This window comes from Arvicola amphibius, chromosome 8 (assembly GCF_903992535.2).
Source record: "Arvicola amphibius chromosome 8, mArvAmp1.2, whole genome shotgun sequence".
Taxonomy (NCBI): domain Eukaryota; kingdom Metazoa; phylum Chordata; class Mammalia; order Rodentia; family Cricetidae; genus Arvicola; species Arvicola amphibius.
In genome coordinates, this window is record NC_052054.1 from 102,501,429 (window position 1) to 102,520,366 (window position 18,938).

General features: G+C 46.4%; 1 protein-coding gene across 1 annotated transcript in view; it reads right to left on the reverse strand.

Annotated features, from left to right (window-relative positions):
• Agap1 (ArfGAP with GTPase domain, ankyrin repeat and PH domain 1) overlaps positions 1–18,938 on the reverse strand; it is a 449,843-nt gene that overhangs the window by 375,183 nt on the left and 55,722 nt on the right.

The window sequence follows — 18,938 nt, forward strand, 5'->3', positions numbered from 1 at the left end:
ACCTGCCAGACTTGTATCCAAGGTCAGAGAAACAGAGGTGTGTTTCCGTAGGGGAAAAAAAGCTGAAGAACAGAAGGAGATACCAACTGCTGAGAAACCGAGAGGCCAGCTTGAACTCAAAAATGAGCCAGGAAAACAAGCCACCTGGGAGCCATTGCCACTAGCAACAGCAATTTCCCCAGTGCAGAGCTGCAGGGCACAGCAGTGTCTGCAGGGCCAGTGTCAGAGGGCTGGCATCTGCAGCAAGCTGGATCTGGAACTTAGGCTGGCAATCTCACAGTAAAAGACATCCTTAGAAGGAGCTGGAAAGTAATTACTGGTCTCAGGCTGTGAACTGAAGGAAACGCATTGACTGGCCAAAAAGAGAATTTAGGAGTCCCAAATCAATGAATATTCCTCGGGATGTGTGTGGCCTTCGGGGTTTCTACAGAAATCCAATGACTACTTCTTACCCAGGTCTTGCTATAGGGAGAGGCCATTGGTCAGAGCCGGAGTGAAGATGTCAGTGCCTCAGCACGCAGAGTGGAAGGAAGCCTGCGAGGGACTGGAGGCCGAGCACAGAGACAGGTCTAAGTCTCTTGGAAAAGTACCTTTCCCGAGTTCCCATGTTAACATTGTTATTACTGAGCTGTGCACAAAAAATTATGGTTCATCCTCCAGCAAATGACTGCACTTCCATTCCTGGGACCTACAGGAAAGGGGGAGCAGCACCCGACCCCACACAACCCCAGCATGCTCCACGGGGATGCCCAAGCTTCTGACTGTAGTAACCTCCCCCAGGCACGAGGCTGCTCTTTGGTACAACAGACTGCTTCAAGGCTGTTGTGGGAACCCTCTCCCTGAGGAGACAGAGCATCATCTTTGGCCCCGAACCCCATAGGGCGCCAACAAACCACACAGAAGCCCTCACTGAAACAACCAAAGCACAGGTGACCGGTTGCTTCCAGGACTATGAGTCACTCCAAAGCAGCTGTCCACCAGGAAGCCCTCACCCCAGCATGGCTGAGGGCTCCCCCAAAGCTTCACAGGGAGCTCTGCTCCTCAGTTAACACCCCACTGTCTATAGCACTTCCCCCAGACCATGAGGTCATGCACTATTAGGCAGAACTAACAAAACAAACCACTGACTGAGATCAGGTGAGGGTCCAGTGAGCCCCTCGCACCCCTCCTACTATGAGGGAATGTCAACCGCCAACAAGTCCTATCTTGGGGGTCCCTTGCAAGCAGTCACAGCTGCTCAGATGACACGAGCACTGTGCTCAGAGGACAGTGCTCCTCAGCAAAGATTAGAAACACAATGCGTGTTTTTCCATCCTTCAAAGAATGCCAAGCACACACTTGAGGCGCGGCACAGGCCGAGCTCGGGATTGCAACCTCATACCTGTGATTTTGCCTTGGCTCTGCCATGCACAGCTCCATGACAGCTGTGTCTCTGGCTGTCTTTCATTGGCCAGCTGTCTGGAGCACAGGACAAGAAGCCCTCACCCTTCCACTGGACTCTCCTTCTCCACCCAGGAGGCTTTGCAAGTACACAGCAGATTAGCAAGCTCAGTGGACAAGGGGGACAGAAGTGGTTCTGTTACTGTCACCATGTTTATATATGGGAAATACATTCTCTCTACAAATGGTTCAAAGAAAGTTATTCAACTCAAGCCACTGGCTTTTCCAAGCAAGTAAGGATTTAGTGAGCATTTCCATTATCAACAGCACAAAGGCCAACCACAGGCAGAGTTAAAAATCAAGTAAATGAAGTGTGGGACTTGAACCTGGGCCCTGGCTGTTCTCAGAGTCTAGTATGGGGAGTTTTCTCAAGCCATCCATTCATGGGTGTGTACTCTAGGGGAATGGGGAAAATGGATCCTAACAGCAGGAGTCCCAGGGAAAGTTGCTTCTCAGTCAGCCCTCAACAGCTGAGACAGATTCCTAGCAGGGATCGGAGGACCTCTCCCTGGGGCAGGTGGCCCGATAAAGGAATGTGCCACACCCCCAAGTGGTCAGTTTACTCATACATCAAAGCTGCTCTCTCCAGAGTCCTAGGCAGCCTCCTGCTCCCACAGCCTACAGGGACTTGGGACACAGAGGGCACAGGGTTCCTTGGGTATAGGGCAGGTCTACAGGGCACTTGAGAAGCAGCTGCTGACTGGGGTCTGCCCTCCAGCCCGCCCATAGGAGGTTCCCAGTGATGGGGAAGTGCAGAAGTCCACAGGGGTAATCTCATACACCTTAGGTCTCATGACGCACCTCCTACACATGGGGGTACATATGGGAGGTCAGTGTGGGTAATACAGCCAGCGAGAGGAAACAGGTCTTATGTCTTTGAGATAAAATGTCCAAAAGGCAGCCAGGGAGCTCACCCACTTATATTCATAAGTACTCTGGGCTGATTTACACTCAAAACTCAATAAAAAAAAAAATCCTTAGTCTACTGTTTTCTCCAGAAACGATTCCTCGGCCACCAGTCCCCAATCCATCAGCATTTAACCAGTTGGTCACCAAAGTTCCAAACCTCTCTTGGTTCACATCCTGACTTAGGGCTACTACTGCTGTGATGAAACACCATGACCAAAACTTGGGGAGGAAAGGGTTAATTTTGCTCGCGGTTCCATATAAAAGCAGTGAGAGCAGGAACTCACACAGGGCAGGAACCTGAACATAGGAACTGGTGCAGAGGCCATGGAGGAGTGTTGCTTACAGGCTTGCTCCCCATGGCTTGTTCCAACTGCTTTCTTATAGAACCCAAGACCACCTGCCTAGGGATGGCACCCCCCATCATGGGCTGGGCCCTGAGAAGATGCCTTACAGCCGGACTTTATGGAGGCATTTTCTCAATTAAGGCTCCCTCCCCAGCTTGTGTCCTGTTGACATAAAACTAGCCAGTACACACCCCATGCTTGATCTGTCAGAAACTTGTCTAAACATGCCTGAGGGACAGCTGCCACCCTGGAACACAAGGACATGTCTCACTTTTACTATAATTGCAACTCCTTAACCTGCCAGTGACCTCAGCTCTGTCCAGCAGACCCAGACAATGAACCGGCCTTTCTTCCTGCCATGTCTGTATACCGGGACCAGGGCATGGGGAAGGAAGACAATGGTGGGTGTTGAAGACAGTGTAGGAAGCATGAGAACATATCTGCTGCTGGCGTCTACATGTATGCCTTTACCAAAGTAAAAATATAGTGAAGTAGGATGTATACGTTCACACAGCTACTGAGCATAGAGCCTGAGAATCCTCAACTTCACGTGATAAAACTCACTTCCCACATGTAATTAGGTTAAAGATTTTGAGCTGTGACTTTTTTTTTATGACTCTGAACCATGCAGTGACCCCATGTAACACTAAGGGTCAATAAGAGAGGGAAGTGGGTAAGGATCAGTGTTTTAGTAGATTGTGAAGATATGTCTTTGCCACCTTCTGGTTGGTTTAATAAAAAGCTAGAAGGCCAACAGTTAGGTAGGAAGAGATTGGGCAGGATCCAGGTAAAGAGGAAGAGGAGATGAATCTAGGAATGGGAGAGACACCAGAGGACATGGGGAAAGAAATAGGAGGTGCAAGATGGAAGAGAGGTAAAAAACCATGAGGCAAAATGTAGGTTAATATAAATAGGTTAACTTAAGCTATGAGAGCTAGTGGGACAAGCCTAAGATACGGACCGAGCTTTCATATTAATAACAAGTCTCCGTGCTGTTATTTGGGAGCTGCCTGGCAGGACAGAGAAAGGCTCACTAAATACAGTGCCCAATGTGGAGCATTCATCTTCGGCGAGCAGGCCTAGAATATCTGGCAGACTTCTTTGTGAGGGATTTTTTGCGTGTGAAATCTGAAGGTCACTGGACAAAAGGGGCATCTGAAGAAGGATGAATCATCCAGAAAAAAATACCTCAAGAAGAAGAGTAAACTGGCTCAATGGTATAACATACTTCCAATATGATAAAAAAAATCTCATAAGTCTTCCCAAATGTTTGTTGCTACTGTTCTCTACAGATATTAAAGTCTTTTTGTAGCCCCAATTCAGTTAAAAATTAAAGCTGGCTTTGCAGATGGAGCATGGCTCTCTCCTTCTCTAAACCCAAGCATGCTTGTTAAAGGTATGGGACAGGAAAAAAAAGAGACTATTCTATTGTTATTAAGATCATAATCCTTTGGTTCTGACCCTTTAAAACTTTTCTTAAGGTATAAATATTATCTCAAAACTTTTAAGGCTAATACATGTATATATCTTTAAATTTCCTGTTATGATATTAATAGTCATATAGAATACTAATTTTAGATTTAGGCTACATCTAGTTTCCTGCACAAAATTACAGGCTTGAGTATGAAGCCGATAATTAGGAATTAAGTGTGTGTGTCCAGGTGTATCTAATAGATTAAGGTCTTTTAACCTCTATGAGATCTGCTGCATATAACATTTAAAACGTTTTAAGTTTTCCACAGTGAACCATCAACATCCCTAACAGTGATCTTTGAAATCTCCAAAAACACGATGGGATCCCACAATGATGACTCCACCTTAATCTGTGGTAATGACACAAAGCTGGCAAACACTATCCAAAGATAGCTTTGAACTACAAACACTGAGGGCAATTTCAAGGCAGTTAGCTGAGATAGTCCAACTTTGTAGACTACTTCCAGTCAGGACTTCAGATAAGCCTTCACCCCCACGGCATACCAAGATGGATAACAGCTAGCTCTCCCAGAACTTGGTCATTATCTCAGTTTTTTGCAGGGTCCACTACCACTAAAGATGCCATCACCCTCTGACAACAGAAAGCAATTATAAGAACAAGACATCCAGATTCCTAAAAGGGGACTGGGGTTGTGGCTCAGAAGTAGAGTGACCGCCTAGTATGCAGTAGGCTTTAGGTTAAATACCAGGTAAAGAAAGGGGGCAAATGGAGGGAAGAGAGAAAGGTGGAGATAGAGGACTGGAGGGAGGGAGAAAAGAAGGAAGGGAGAAAGGAGAGGAGGGAAGGAAAGGAGGAGGGACAGAGGGAGAAAGTAGAGGAGGGAGAGAGGAAGGAAGTGAAGAAGGAAGGGAATAAGGAGAAAAGAAAGGAAGAGGGGGAGGAAGAGAAGAAATGAAACACATTCCCAAAAGGCAGGATGGGTGGTTTTTGGTCATTTGGGGGACGCTTGTCATTATTTGGGGGGGATTTGTCACAAGCTGTTATAGATCATGGTTAGGAAGGAAAATAACCAAAAATTAGATTCAGGGATCTCATTCTGAAAAGAAAAGGGGGATATAGAAATAAAAGGATAAAAGTGTAGATTACTGTATCCACTTTCAAACTAAAAAAGCAACCATGTATAGATTTTTGTATACTGATACAAATTTAAGGTTATTCTTGCCATACTGTATATATATGTTTTTACTTTTAAGATATTTTTGTATACTGATAGAATTTTAAGGTTATTTTGTCATATTGTATTATATGGTTCTAGTACTTAATTAAGGTATTATACCCATGCAGCTCATTTAAAAATATATTGTTAAGTTCTAGTTCTTGAAAGCTACTTAGGATAAGGAAATACTTAGGATAAGTCATCTGTAACCATCTAACTTATACTCATGTTAGGTATGTTTTCAAGGTCATACAGAAAAATATTTTAGATAGGTGATCTTCAAACACTTCAAAGACCTATGAATATGGCATTTAAGGTGTTTAATAACGTAAGTCTTTTCATGATAATGAGTCACATCTGCTCCCGGCAGCACCAATTTACTCTAAAAAAGGATGGTGGATATCGAAGAACCTCCATATGGAGTTTGCTTTTCTTTGTGGCAAAAGCTAGCCATCTGGGCAAGAAACTGCCCTTGCCTGGACTGCTGACAGTATGCTGTCCAAACTGGACAAACTGGATGCAAACAAAACAACTTCCAAGACAAGGTAGGACAGTCCTTCAAAATTCCTGCTTCACAGAAAAGCCTGTCAGATATTTTAGGTCTGTAAGCCAAAGATTGAATTGCCCCAATGTTACAGAGGGACTTTGGGTGACTGGCCAGGTAGCTAACTGTTTCTGTCATTTCTATAGTTTTGGAAGTTGTTTGCTCTTTATTTCCTGTTTACCCAGGTAATATATCTTTCTCGGGTCTCTGATCTTGGAGTTAAAGACAAGACAGTTATAGTTACAGTTTTCTTTGTTACCAAATTCAGAAAAGAAACTCACAAGAGGTGTAAAAAGCGTGTAAGGTGAGAGACAGAAAACCTTAAATTATGTATATAAGAAAATGTTTTGAGGTCTAAAAAAAATAGTTTGGGGTTAGTAATACAAGTTAGGGTAGAAAGTAAATTAGGTACAAAATTTTGGACTCATCAAAATAGGATTGATAATGAAGTACTTTCTCTAAATTTACCAAATGCAAACAGACTGGACATTGTGAAAGTAATTCTTACCTGATAATTTTTATTGTAGACAGTTTTACTGTGTTTGAGTTAAAGCATTTCTTTTTTTATTTAGACCAAAAGAGGAAAATGTTGTGGAATAATCTTTTTATACATTGTGAAGATGTGTCTTTCCCAAGGCACTTTCTGATTGGTTTAACAAAGAGCTGAATGGCTAATAGTGAGGCAGGAAGAGGTTAGGCAGGACTTCTGGGCAGAGAAAGAGAAGAGGAGATAAATCTAGGCACGGGGAGACACCAGAGAATACAGAGAGGAAATGAGGTATAAGATGGAAGAGAGGTAAAAAGTCCCAAGTTGAAAAGTAGGTTAATATAAATGGGTTAATTTAAGTTATAAGAGCTAGTGGAACAAACCTAAGACACAGGTCAAGCTTTCACAATTAGTATTGCATATCTGTGTCATTATTTGGGAGCTGGCTGGCTGGCAGGACAAAGAAAGACTCGTTGTAGGTCAGAGAGGGTTGCATGGCTGTAGAGTCAGAGGCAGGAGAACTGTGAGTCAAAGCAGGAGCATCCAGGAAAGGCCAGTAAAGCTCCTCTAGAGCCCTGAAGGACCACAGCCTTTGACACAGCCCTGGAAGACACATTTTACACTCCTGGTCCCCAGAACCTTAAGGTAACAAACTTGTGTCGGTTGAGGCCACACATGCATTCCGATGGCTATAGAGTGACATCTGCATCACCAGCTAGTGTGACAATTCAACAGTGAAGTGGGAGAAAGGTTTCTGGAACTCACAAAGCTACCGCTGGAGGAAATCCACAAAAGGCTTGGTGAGAGAGGCGAAGAGAAGGGCAAAGAAGCTCAGACCAAAAGAGGAAGTGACCCACAGTGTCTGTCTGCCAGGGGCTTCTATGAGCCATGGCTGGGCCATTCCAGATCTGTAAGTACAAGGTACCCAGTGGCCTCTGTGGTTTCTCTGAGAAGTCATACAGAGACCACATAGTAGCAGAGGGTGCAGAGGAGAGACCACAAAGACGCACGCCCTGCCGCTGTAGGTGGCTATGGATAGTCACAAACAGATGTGCACGGCTGAGGGGGGTGCTAGAGTTTTAGGCCTTCGATTATGAACCAACCCAATTGGAACAATGGCAATTTCTTCTCACAGGTCTGGAGACCAGGAAGTCCACACACAAGGAGAGTAAAGGCTCTAGCCTCTGCCAAGCTTCCTGGAGGCTTCCCACCTGGGCTCTAGTCTCTGCCTTATCTACAGCTCTCCCTTGCCCCTCCCCAAGCAGCTACCCTCTAGAACAGGAGCCAGGGACAACAGGGTGCTGTGCGGTTGACTTCCACCACAGTGACTTTCCTTCCTCACTCTTGACTAGTTGACTCAAAAGAGGTCTCTGAATTTCAGCCAGTGATGATGGAACCCTGAATTCTCCCCAAGACTTGGCCTACACCAGGTAGAGAGGTGAGAACACTCAGAATGATAGGCCTGCTTTTAACTTCTGTTAGGCAGAAGGGTTAGCACGCATGTACACTACCAACCCTCACCCCTAAAAAGCATTGTGCTAGAACATAAAATCTATTTAAACAACTTTTTTAATGTGGTAAATACAACATATACATAACCTAAAACTCACCATCCTGGTCATTTTTTAAATACAGTCCATTGACCACAATTACATTTATACCAAGTTGTAGCTACTACAGTTTTGCTTTCTACAATATAATAATTTTATTAATTCTTTAAGACTGATTCTGGAGTGTTCGTCCAACTGTTTTTAAGGAAGCCATCACACTCTTAGCCATGGGTGCTTGGCACACAAACGAAGTGTGAGGTGTAACTCCTCCAGGGTCTGTCTGATGGTGCCTGAGGCTATAGCACCCACATGTGTTCATCCCGCACAGCCAACTTCCCGGCCAACTCTCCAGATCCTGCTTCTTCTGAGATTCCCTGCTCTTACCTGGATCCTCAGACCTCCGTCAGGACAACACTGAGACCTACTTCTCATGAGGGCTGGCCTTGACTGATGCTGCCCACATGGCTGGGTACCTGAGAGGATCTCTGGTGCAAGTCAAGCTGCTTGAGCACAGCGCGCACTCTTCTCTGCTCCAGGAGCCTCCTTCACACACACACACACACACACACACACACACACACACACACAGAGAGAGAGAGAGAGAGAGAGAGAGAGAGACAGAGAGACAGAGAGAGACAGAGAGAGACAGAGACAGAGAGAGACAGAGAGAGAGACAGAGACAAGGAGAGACAGAGACAGAGACAGAGACAGAGAGAGAGCACCCTGTCCAGGCCTTGTTAGCTTGCTTTCCATTCAGGACAAAGGCAATCTATTAGGTCCAAGCTTACAGACATGAGGCTTTTGTGCAGCACTGAAAAGGGGATCGAATGTCAGGGATAGCAAACCTACTCTCTCCTGGAGGAGGGCTGCAAACAAGGCCATTGAATGCACTTTTTGTTCACTGGCTCAATTAGCAGGGCTATCGAGGGGATGACGACACACTCTCTCCACTTGACCAATGCTGGGGATGCTCAGAATTCACTGGTCAAAGAGAAGTCACTGGGATTAAAAGGAACAGCTAAACTGCCTGCTGGCCACCAGCCGCACAGCCACATTCTGGGCAGCAAAAAACTCACAGACACCACCATCCCGCATGCAGTCAGGGTATGGGCACTTCAGGTGAGCAGGCAGCAGAATCTCTAGCAAAGGCTGCAAGCTGAAGTCAAGATGGACATGGCAGTCTGTTCGCACCACAGCTGCCAACCACACCTGGCCAAGAGCGCCTGTAGCATGACTGACACCTGGTCAAGAGCGCCTGTAGCATGACTAACACCTGGTCAAGAGTGCCTGTAACATGACTAACACCTGGTCAAGAGTACCTGTAGCATGACTAACACCTGGTCTGGAGCGCCTGTAGCATGACTAACACCTGGTCAAGAGCGCCTGTAGCATGACTAACACCTGGTCAAGAGCGCCTGTAGCATGACTGGCTGGAGCTAAGATTGTAGTGCAAAAGAGAGTGTACACGCTGCGCTGAGGGACTCCACTACCTGCAACGGAAAGGGCAATGTGCCAATCGTCAGGTCAAATAGTCAAGTTCAATCTCTCTGCACTGTTCTTTCATGTGACTACTAGAAAAGAGTAAGTGACTTCCGTGGCTTCATCCTAGTTCCAACAAACAGAGCAGGAGAGCCCAGGTACTGTGGCTAGATAAATTCTGCTCGATGAGGAAGAAGTGGAACTTGGGTGTTCATTGTTCAGTGGCAAGGGAGAGTCTGAGGAAAGATCTGGAATTGGGATGGACCTGAGATATGGCAAAGGTGATGCCAGCCCATGTATGGTGTGATCTACAGAAATATAAGTCCAGGACAGAAGAGAAGGCCTGGGAAACTGTGTGAAGTTCAGCCTGGACTATACTTACAACTGCTCCACATCTTCCTTTGTAAAGGCATAAACAAGAAGATGGCTTCATCTGATTTCAACATGCCATTGAAAGAAGGGCTTCCCTCCCTACACCCAGGAAAAGGTCACTTTACAGAAAGAAAAGGGACCTCTTGAACATCTAGAAGAAAGTCTAGATACATTGACTGAGAAAGAAAGGAAGAAAGGAAAAAAGAAAGGAAGAAGGGACAGGGGGGGGGGGGGAGGGAGGGAGGGAGGGAGGGAGGCAGGGAGGGCGGGTTAGCTAGCTTTGGCCCTGACCACAAGCATAGCTGAGAACACCCCTCAGTGCTCACTGAACTAGAGGAATGGCAATTCAGGGCAAGGATTTCAGGGAGAACCATACTGGTTCTGAAGGGGCCTTAGTCTCGGTTCCTGGGCTCTGCATTCCCAGCTCAGAGAACTCTCACCATCTCAGGGACTTCAGCCACAACAACATCATCTCTACTATCGCCTGCTGAGACCACCCTTAATTCCCTCTTCATTCTTCTACATCTAAGGATAACCTGCACAGTACCCCTTGGTAGCTTTCTAACGCAAAATGAAATGTAAACAAATAAGAAGCACACACCACAATAAGTACTTGTTTCAGAATGTTCAGTTATAAGTTATACAGTTACAAGCTATACAGCCTCTGAGCAGCCTTACTAGTAACGGAGCCAACCATCTCTTCCCTCTGCTGGTCATTCACCTGCGATCCACGTTCTAAACCAAGGAGGAGACTGACACAATTAGGTGCCTAGCCCTGATTAACCTTTTCTCTCCCTTCTTCCCTCCTGTGTCTACCCAGCACATTCTTGATCTCAAATCCCTTCAGAATCCACAAAGCCTTCCCTTCAATGCCTTGTGCTCTCCTACTCGGTAACCAACACAAAAGAATTCCCTCAGTATCTCAAGGTCAAGGAGCCAGTGGGGATCAGCTGGCAGAGGTGGGTCACTATGGAAGGCTTCTGAAGGCTATTAGCCTGGCCTGTTGCTTGAGACACACACTGTGCATCCTGATCTGTCAACAGGTGAACAATCACTGCCACATACTCCCACTGCTACACCGGTCCTTTTACACTTCAGTGGATGGCAACTCTCAGAAACCATGAGCTAAAATAAAGCGCTCTCGCTCTCGCTCTCTCTCTCTCTCTCTCTCTCTCTCTCTCTCTCTCTCTCTCTCTCTCTCTCTCTCACACACACACACACACACACACACACACACACACAGTTTCTGTCTGGCAGTCACAGTAGCACAAAAGCAGCCAACACAGCTGACTGTGGTGAAGGACCCAGACATAAGCACCCGTGCTCACAGCTGCAATTCACTTTAATCAGATAATACTGTGAACTTCATTTCATTAAACAGATTATGTGTTTAGCAAAAGAACAACATTCTTAACAGACAATTAACCTAACCCACGTGCACCATCCCATTAAGGGGAGGTAGCTTTTCTGTCTGGGCATCCTGCCTGATGACAGAAGTGAGGTGGACGTAAAGGCTGGCTCTTGTTTTGTTTCTCAATTTTATTATTTTAGATTATGTCATGTGTACGAATGCTTTGCCTGGATGTATATATGTATGTACACCACGTGCATGGCTGGTGCCCACAGAGGACAGAAGAGGGTGCTGGATCCCTGGAACTGGAGTTAGGGATGGTTCTGAGCTACCACAGGGGTGCTAGGAATTAAACGCAGGGTCTGTGCAAAAGGAACAACAGAGTCAGCTCTCCTGCTCCTGTGATGGCTGGAATTTCTGGAATGAACATCCAGATGTTCACCAGTTAAGCTTAAGAAGGCTGAGAGGGTCAGGTTTCAGAGCGTGTTCACTGACTAAATAGCAACTTTTAAAAGAGACATCTGACAAAACGCCAGCTGTGTATGCTAAAACTTCAAGGCATCCAGAGAGGTCTCCCAGGAAATCAAGAGTTGAGAATACAGGGAACCGGCAGGAAGGCCACTGCCAACACAGGACAGGTCACTAAATGAAGAGGTTGTGTAGGCACTGGGGAAAGTGAGACAGACTGCCAAAACCTCTGGGGCTGGCTCTAGTCCTAGGGCAGAAGGTGACACCCTCACAGCCAGCGGGCCTCAAGGATGGGCACTGGATGCAAACGGATTTTAGAAACATAATGCACAGGGTAAAGCCACCTGCTCTATCATCCTGGAACTGAGTGTCCACACTAGCCAGTACTCTACTCCTGCCATAATACACTGGCCAAGCTCACTATTTTTTTAGGGGGGAGGTCTTCTGCACCCACATGCTTCCACACCCACCAAGAAACCTGGAACTTGAGACCAAGAGTCTTGTTTCCAAACTTATATTTCCTTCTAACAACAATTACATCACTTAATTAAGGATCACACCAACTGCTTAAATGAGTTTTAATAAGACTCACGGCAATTATATCATTTGACAAAGCATTGCGCACATGAACTAAATCACTTCAAAAATGAGTGTTCCTATGAAAAACAAACAGAACACTTTGGGAAGACTCCATGAGGATGCACGGGTGGGGGCACACACCATGGCACTGGTGCCCTCTGGAAGAACACTGCTATAGGTGGTCAGCAACCACAGGACACGGAGGACAGCCCTGGGGGAGAGCAAACAGGACACAGAAGCATCTGCTGATGGGGTCCATGGGGAAGTCTTCAGGCCAGGGCTGCCCACAGGCCAAATGCCATTCCTAAAATACTCTTGAAGAAACCCCAAGTCACCAGGCGCAGCCGGGGTTCCGGCAGCTGGCACAGCCAGGTGACACAAGGGCAGGGCAGTCTCCCCTTATTCTCGGGAGCTATGTTTCTTCATCGAGCCGTCAATCAAAGCACACTGAAGTTCAGACCCAATCACCAGCTACGTCCCACTAACGCCAACAGCGCACATTTGTGTGGAACTGAGACCTGTGGCTGTCCAAGACAGGAGGACAGCTGAGTGCTGACTGCATGTACCCTAGAGCATGTAAACAACCCATGTCCAGATGAGCGGCCCTAGAAATAACTTCACAAAGACCTAAGATAAATAGGAACCTAGTGGGTGGTATACACCTGTAGTCCCAGCACTCAGGAGTCTGAGGACCGTGAAAAAGGCCTTGTACCCAATATACAACAAATTAAAATTTAAAATAAGTACTGGGAAAAGGCCAAGGTTAACAGGGCTACATATCAAGTGTACATGGTTAACACATCCACTGTGGCCACACGACTGTCCTACTGATGACACTGCCTACCGCTGTGCAATCCAGTAAGGCTACCTACCACAGCAGCACATGGCTGCTGAGCCCTCAAAATGGAACAGGGTCCCGTGTAGCCCAGGCTGGCCTCCAACTGGCTTCGTAGCTGGGATGACCTTGAACTTCTCTGAGTGAGGATAAGTGATTACAGGTATGAGGCACCTAGACAAGTACCCACCATCCAAGTATATTATATCCCCAACACCTAAGAATGAATGGTTACACAGCCAGAAATAGCTAGTAACTGCCATACTGTAAGGCACTGAGCTGGGTAACTCCCGGATCCTCACAGCTCCAATGTTCTGCTACAAGCCAAAGACACCAAAGATTGCTCCGGTAAGTGAACAGATGGAGCCAGCATGGTGGTGGACACCTGTGATCCCAGCACTGACCAGAGGCAGAAGGATTGCTGCTAGCTCCAGGCCAGACAGAAATATATAAGCAAGGATTTGTTTCAAAAAAATATAATTTCTGGGGCTGGCGAGATGGCTCAGCGGTTAAGAGCATTGCCTGCTCTTTCGAAGGTCCTGAGTTCAATTCCCAGCAACCACATGGTGGCTCACAACCATCTGTAATAGGGTCTGGTGTCCTCTTCTGGCCTGCAGGCATACACACAGACAGAATATTGTATACATAATAAATAAATAAATATTAAAAAAGAAAAAAATATAATTTCTAAAAATAAATTAATAAAAGGTAGATGAAGAAGCAGACACTATGCATATAGCAGTTGAGTTTAAAATACATCCAAAAACTAAGCCAGCTGGGGGAGGGGACAGAAAAGGGAAAAATGGATGGTTCAGTGCTGCTTACAAGCTTTGACAGTCAACATGAAAGCTCTCACTCCTCTGTGCGTTTGAAATGTTCAGGAATAAAACATTGTAGAAAAATAACTGAGTAACCACACATCCCTGTAAAGTCTTTAAATCTAAGTTACATGACAACATTTCATTCGCGTTGAGAAGTGCCTTCACACGGCCACCAAACACAGGTTTCCTTCCTACATGGCGCTATTAATTATGCCAGGCAGGGGTAAGCCCTGGGACTGCTGGGCAAGATGCCGAGAAGCTGAAGCTAACGAGGTGAGTCTCCCTTTCGCTCCCGAGAAAGATAACACAGAACTAAGTGGATCTCCTTCACTGCCTCCTCGGGTTACGAGTGCCATAGGGTCAATGACATGTTCATATGGCCCTGGGTGACAGTCCAGGCTCATACTTAGCCGCGCATCACGGCTAAATGCAAGTACCTGAAGTCCGGGCACAACGCGCACTATGCAGCACGCCAGAGCATCCGTCAGTACAGAACAGAATCTGCAGGAAGCTGTCAGCTAGTCTCGAGTATTTGCTCTCAACAACTGGACCACGGCCCTGAGTGGAGGCACCTGCGGCCTCCCGGCCCTTAGTGTAGTCAGAATCAATGTCGTGGGAAACGATAGTGAGTAATAGCAGTCACTTCCCCAGGGAGTCTGCCTGCTCAGAGCAAGCTGGAAGCTGACATTTAAATCCAGCTCACAGGCAGCATCACAGGCTCTCTCTAAGTAGATGGGCGTCTGTAAGGTTCAACAGGTTCCGACGAGGGCTGTGATCACAAATAGAGCTTCAAAGGTAATGCAGACTGGAAAGAAATGGTACTACAAAGAAGGACCAGTGACCTCTCGGGAAACACATGCCAGGTCCAGCACCACACACTCACAATAAAGGCCCAGTAGAGGCACCACCGAGAGCCAGGCTTTGGGAATACAAGACCCCTTCCGCATCATCTGACTTCCTATCGACAGTGACCCAGGGCAAGTTCCTTAAGCTACCCAAGCCTCAGCTTTTTATTTGTAGAGACAGTAACAATATCTACTTCACAGGGGTACTGAGAGTTAAATCAAACAGCACAGTTAAGCCATGAGCACAACACCCAACAGAGAAGCCCCAAAGTGCAAAGGCTGCCCTATGTGTCTGTCTTGTCTCTGTCCCCCACCCCTCTCTCTCTCTGTCTGCCCCTCCCTTCCCCAACCCCCATTCAGGTGCTCCTCCCTAAGCCATAATAAAGGTCATTACAATGAATATGGAGAAGTTACTCAGAAATCCAAACTTATCTTAAGCAAAGAACAAGATGCCCTGTATTAAGAAGAAAAAGTCCCTGAGTTACAATCTATAAAAGAAAAGGTCATAAAGCTCTAAGGTCAGGCTGGAAAAACAGAACAGTGTGTGTTGAGGACCCTGGATCCAATTACTCACTGACTTCCGCCACAGGAAGGACCAAAGTGCCTTGGCATCCACCCGTTCAGGACTGTGGAACTAGAGAAATACAGACCTTTCCAGCAGTGAAGACAGCCACAGTGCAGGCGCTTTAAGAGGCCGAACTACCAAACAGACAGGAAGAGAAGAAAAGGCAAAGAACAGAAACTGCGGAGGGTAGGCGGGCAGCACTGACCTAAGGGCAGAGGCTAGGGCTGGCGAACCTCCAGCCCCAAACCTCACCCGAGCAGAGTGACTGCACCTTCTGGCCCAGGCATGGCATGGAGACTTGAGGCGAAAGCTGAAGCCATGCCAGAAAGCAAGCAAGCAAGCAGGCAAGCGTGTCATCACAGCCCACTGCACAGATGGCAATGGAGGGGCCCCGCACGGAGAAACAGAGCAAGGACCACAGGGTGCAGACTGGCTGCACAGGCCTGGTTCTGGAAGATGACTTCGTGGTTTCAGCCTGAGGAGGGCTTGGAATCGGAATCGCAAGGTAGCAATAGACTTGAGGGGGTGGGCTGGGCTGAGGGAGAAAAACAGAACACACCCCTCACACATCATGTTCAAGGACATGAGCCCTCCTTACCACTCGAGAATGGCTCTCTCTCTGCTGCAAACTGCAGAGGGCCCGTCTGCAGAGACACAACAATAGACGGCCTGTATCCCATCCCGCTCCCACCCACAGCAGTGAGAAGGATCCCCATACACTGTAATCACTTGATTACAGTCATAATACGCTCTGATTTGACTACACAGCTCGCTTATTATGGCATGAGAAAATAGAGGAGCAGTTTCAATTACACTTCATGTAAGACATGAACAAAAGGAGTAGCTTTCAGTCACGGTAAACGGGTGTGAAAGTTCATTAAACGCTGATTCCTTTAAGTCGAATGCTTGAAATAATCCTCTACAGGCAAAATTTTAATATGTACTTACCCCAATCTCTAAGCTCAAATATTTTGTCACCATTTATGGAGATTAGCATTTTTATTCATTTTGGCAAAGCTGTTATATTAGCTGGTTTGCTTCGGATAAGCTCATCCAGGGAAGACCCGGAGAGTTAAGTTAAATCTAAAAGCCTCCATCCTGTAAAACAAGACAAAAATCCAACTTGGGAGGGCTAAAGTCATCCCAGACAGACTAGAAGCCAGTAACCTTCCTCTTCGAACAGGACAGGCTCAACTCAAACCCATCAGCAGCTTTTAAATCAAAGGCCTTTGCTTCTGCCTAAATTGCTAGGTCAATTAGAATTCTAATCCAAAAATGGTACTTAATGGGCCCTCATTAGGGTTCACAAATACTTGTTCTAAGGCTGAGTCTGTTGTTTAATCCTCCCCACATCCTTACCAGAGAAGCTGCTGAGCCCCAGCCTAAGAACTCTGGCTAGGCCCAGGCTGTCTAGGATAAGGCCTCAACCTTCCCTTCCTCCCCTCTCACCTACCCTCCAGCTCAAGTGCAAAGGAAGGAGGAGATAATGGGTAGCTGTCACAAGGTACACACAGCTACCAACTGCAGGACTGCATACTTCTATTAAAAGCTGGTAGTGTGGTGCACATGTGAAACCCCGGCGCTGAGGAGGCAGACAGGGGACCCCTGGAGTCTAGTGGAAGGTCGGTGACTCCAGGCCAGTGAGAAACCCTGTCTTCCTGGCTCCCGTCTGAGCACTGTCTGGTGGGGAAGTCACAGCAGTGTGAGCTCGAGGCAGCTGTTAACTTTGTATCCACAGTAAAGAAACAGATTGAGGAATGTTAGTTACTATGTAGCTCACTTCCTCCTTTTGATACAGTCCACTGCCCCAAGCTAGGGAAGGATTCATGCTACCCACTATGGCACTGACGGGAATACCACCTCAAACTAATCAAGATAGTCTCCTAGACAGGCATGCTCAGAGGCTCATCTCCAAGGAGATTCTATACCCTGTCAACTTGGCATGAGATAAACCATCACACTAAATTCCCCTAAGATCAGCACGGTTAGTACATCCCAGAACACTAAGAGCATAAGAAGACATACCACAGAATGAGTGACTGCAGATACCCAGTATCCTTGAGGAACACGTACAACTCAACACTAACAGACAGCCCCATTTAAACATGCACAAAAACCTTAAAAAGCAATTCTCCTAAGAAGATATACAAACAGACTAAAGTCACAGGAAAAACTGTTGGCCTCTATTAGTAGAGCTCAAAAGCACAATGAGACACCCCTTCCCACCAGCTGAGGCAGCTGCAATGAGAGAGACACAGTAACAGTATGCAAGGGTGTAGAGAAACTACAGCTCTCAAAGCCTGCTGCTGGGAACTAACGACAGTCAAAAGGCAGAAGCAACCCAGGACCTACCAACGGACTAATGAATGAGCAAAAGGAGACACACACAAACAATAGGAGTGTTCCACCCCCAACTTTAAGAAATTCTGATACATACTACGACATGAGTGAGGCTTAAATGTATTACAGTAAGAAAAAAAAAAGAAAAGAAAAGCCAGTCAGAGGGGCCACATATTACGTTTCCATTTATATGAAACTGACAGAATAAGTAAATCCACAGAAATTAAATGTTGCCAAAGTTACAAGAAAAAATAATCTGAGAGTGGCCATAATTATACAAATGCATAAAAATCTTTCAACACTTTTATGAAAATGGATTTTTTTAATCATGTGGAGGGGTGCACTTGAATGCTGTGCCCACGGAGGTTAGAAGATTGGATCCTCTAAATCTGGAGTAAAAGGTTGTAAGAGGCCTGATGTGGGTGCCGGGAACTGAACTCATGTCCTCTGCAAGAACAGTATACACCCTTAACCGCTGAGCCATCTCTCACCCTTAAGGCTGTATGCTTTAGAGAATGAAGTTTAAACGGGTCACTGGGATGTACTCAGGAAAGAACCATCTTTCTTCCCACCTATTCCTCTTTCTCCCTTCTCTCCTTCCAGCATGAGATGGGCATTTCTGTTCTGTCATGTTGAACATATTCTAATGGTATAGAATATGTTCTTAATATATTCTTAATATAAAAACCTGGAGTGTGCTATCAGGGTGAAAGCTGAAGACTCAGGAGAACCAGAGCAGGCAGCCAGTAGAGTTCTTACCCCTCTCTACCAATGCTCAGACCAAAGGGGCAATCCTATCCTCAGACTGCTCCTCAGACTGCACTGCGCTCCTGACTCCTGCCTTATATTCCTCCCTCTGCCCAACCATATCACTCCGGTCTCTACCTCCCTAGTGCTGGGATTAAAGGCGTGGGATCCCAAGAACTGGGATCACCTCTGTGTGAGCTCTGTTTCTCTTTTAGACTGGATTAATTTCATAGAGCCCAGAGAGGCCTTGAACTAACAGAAATCCCTCTGGCTCTGTCTCCTGAGTACTAGGATTAAAGGTGTGTGCCACCATCACCTGGCCTCTAGTGGCTTAGCTCTGCACTCTGATCTTCAGGAAAGCTCTATTTGTTAAAACACAAACAAAATATCACCATATTGTCATGCCTTCCCCACCAGTATGCATCGGCATGGCCCCAAACATGGAACAGTATAGCCACCAGACTATGGCCTAATACCTCTGAAACCATAGACTAAAAGAAGTATTTCTAAGTAGCTGCTGTAGGGTATTTTACCACAGCAAGGACAATCTAACGCAATCCTCAGAAAGTGGGACTAGTGAATGGATCCTGATGATATGTGCTTGAAGGAGC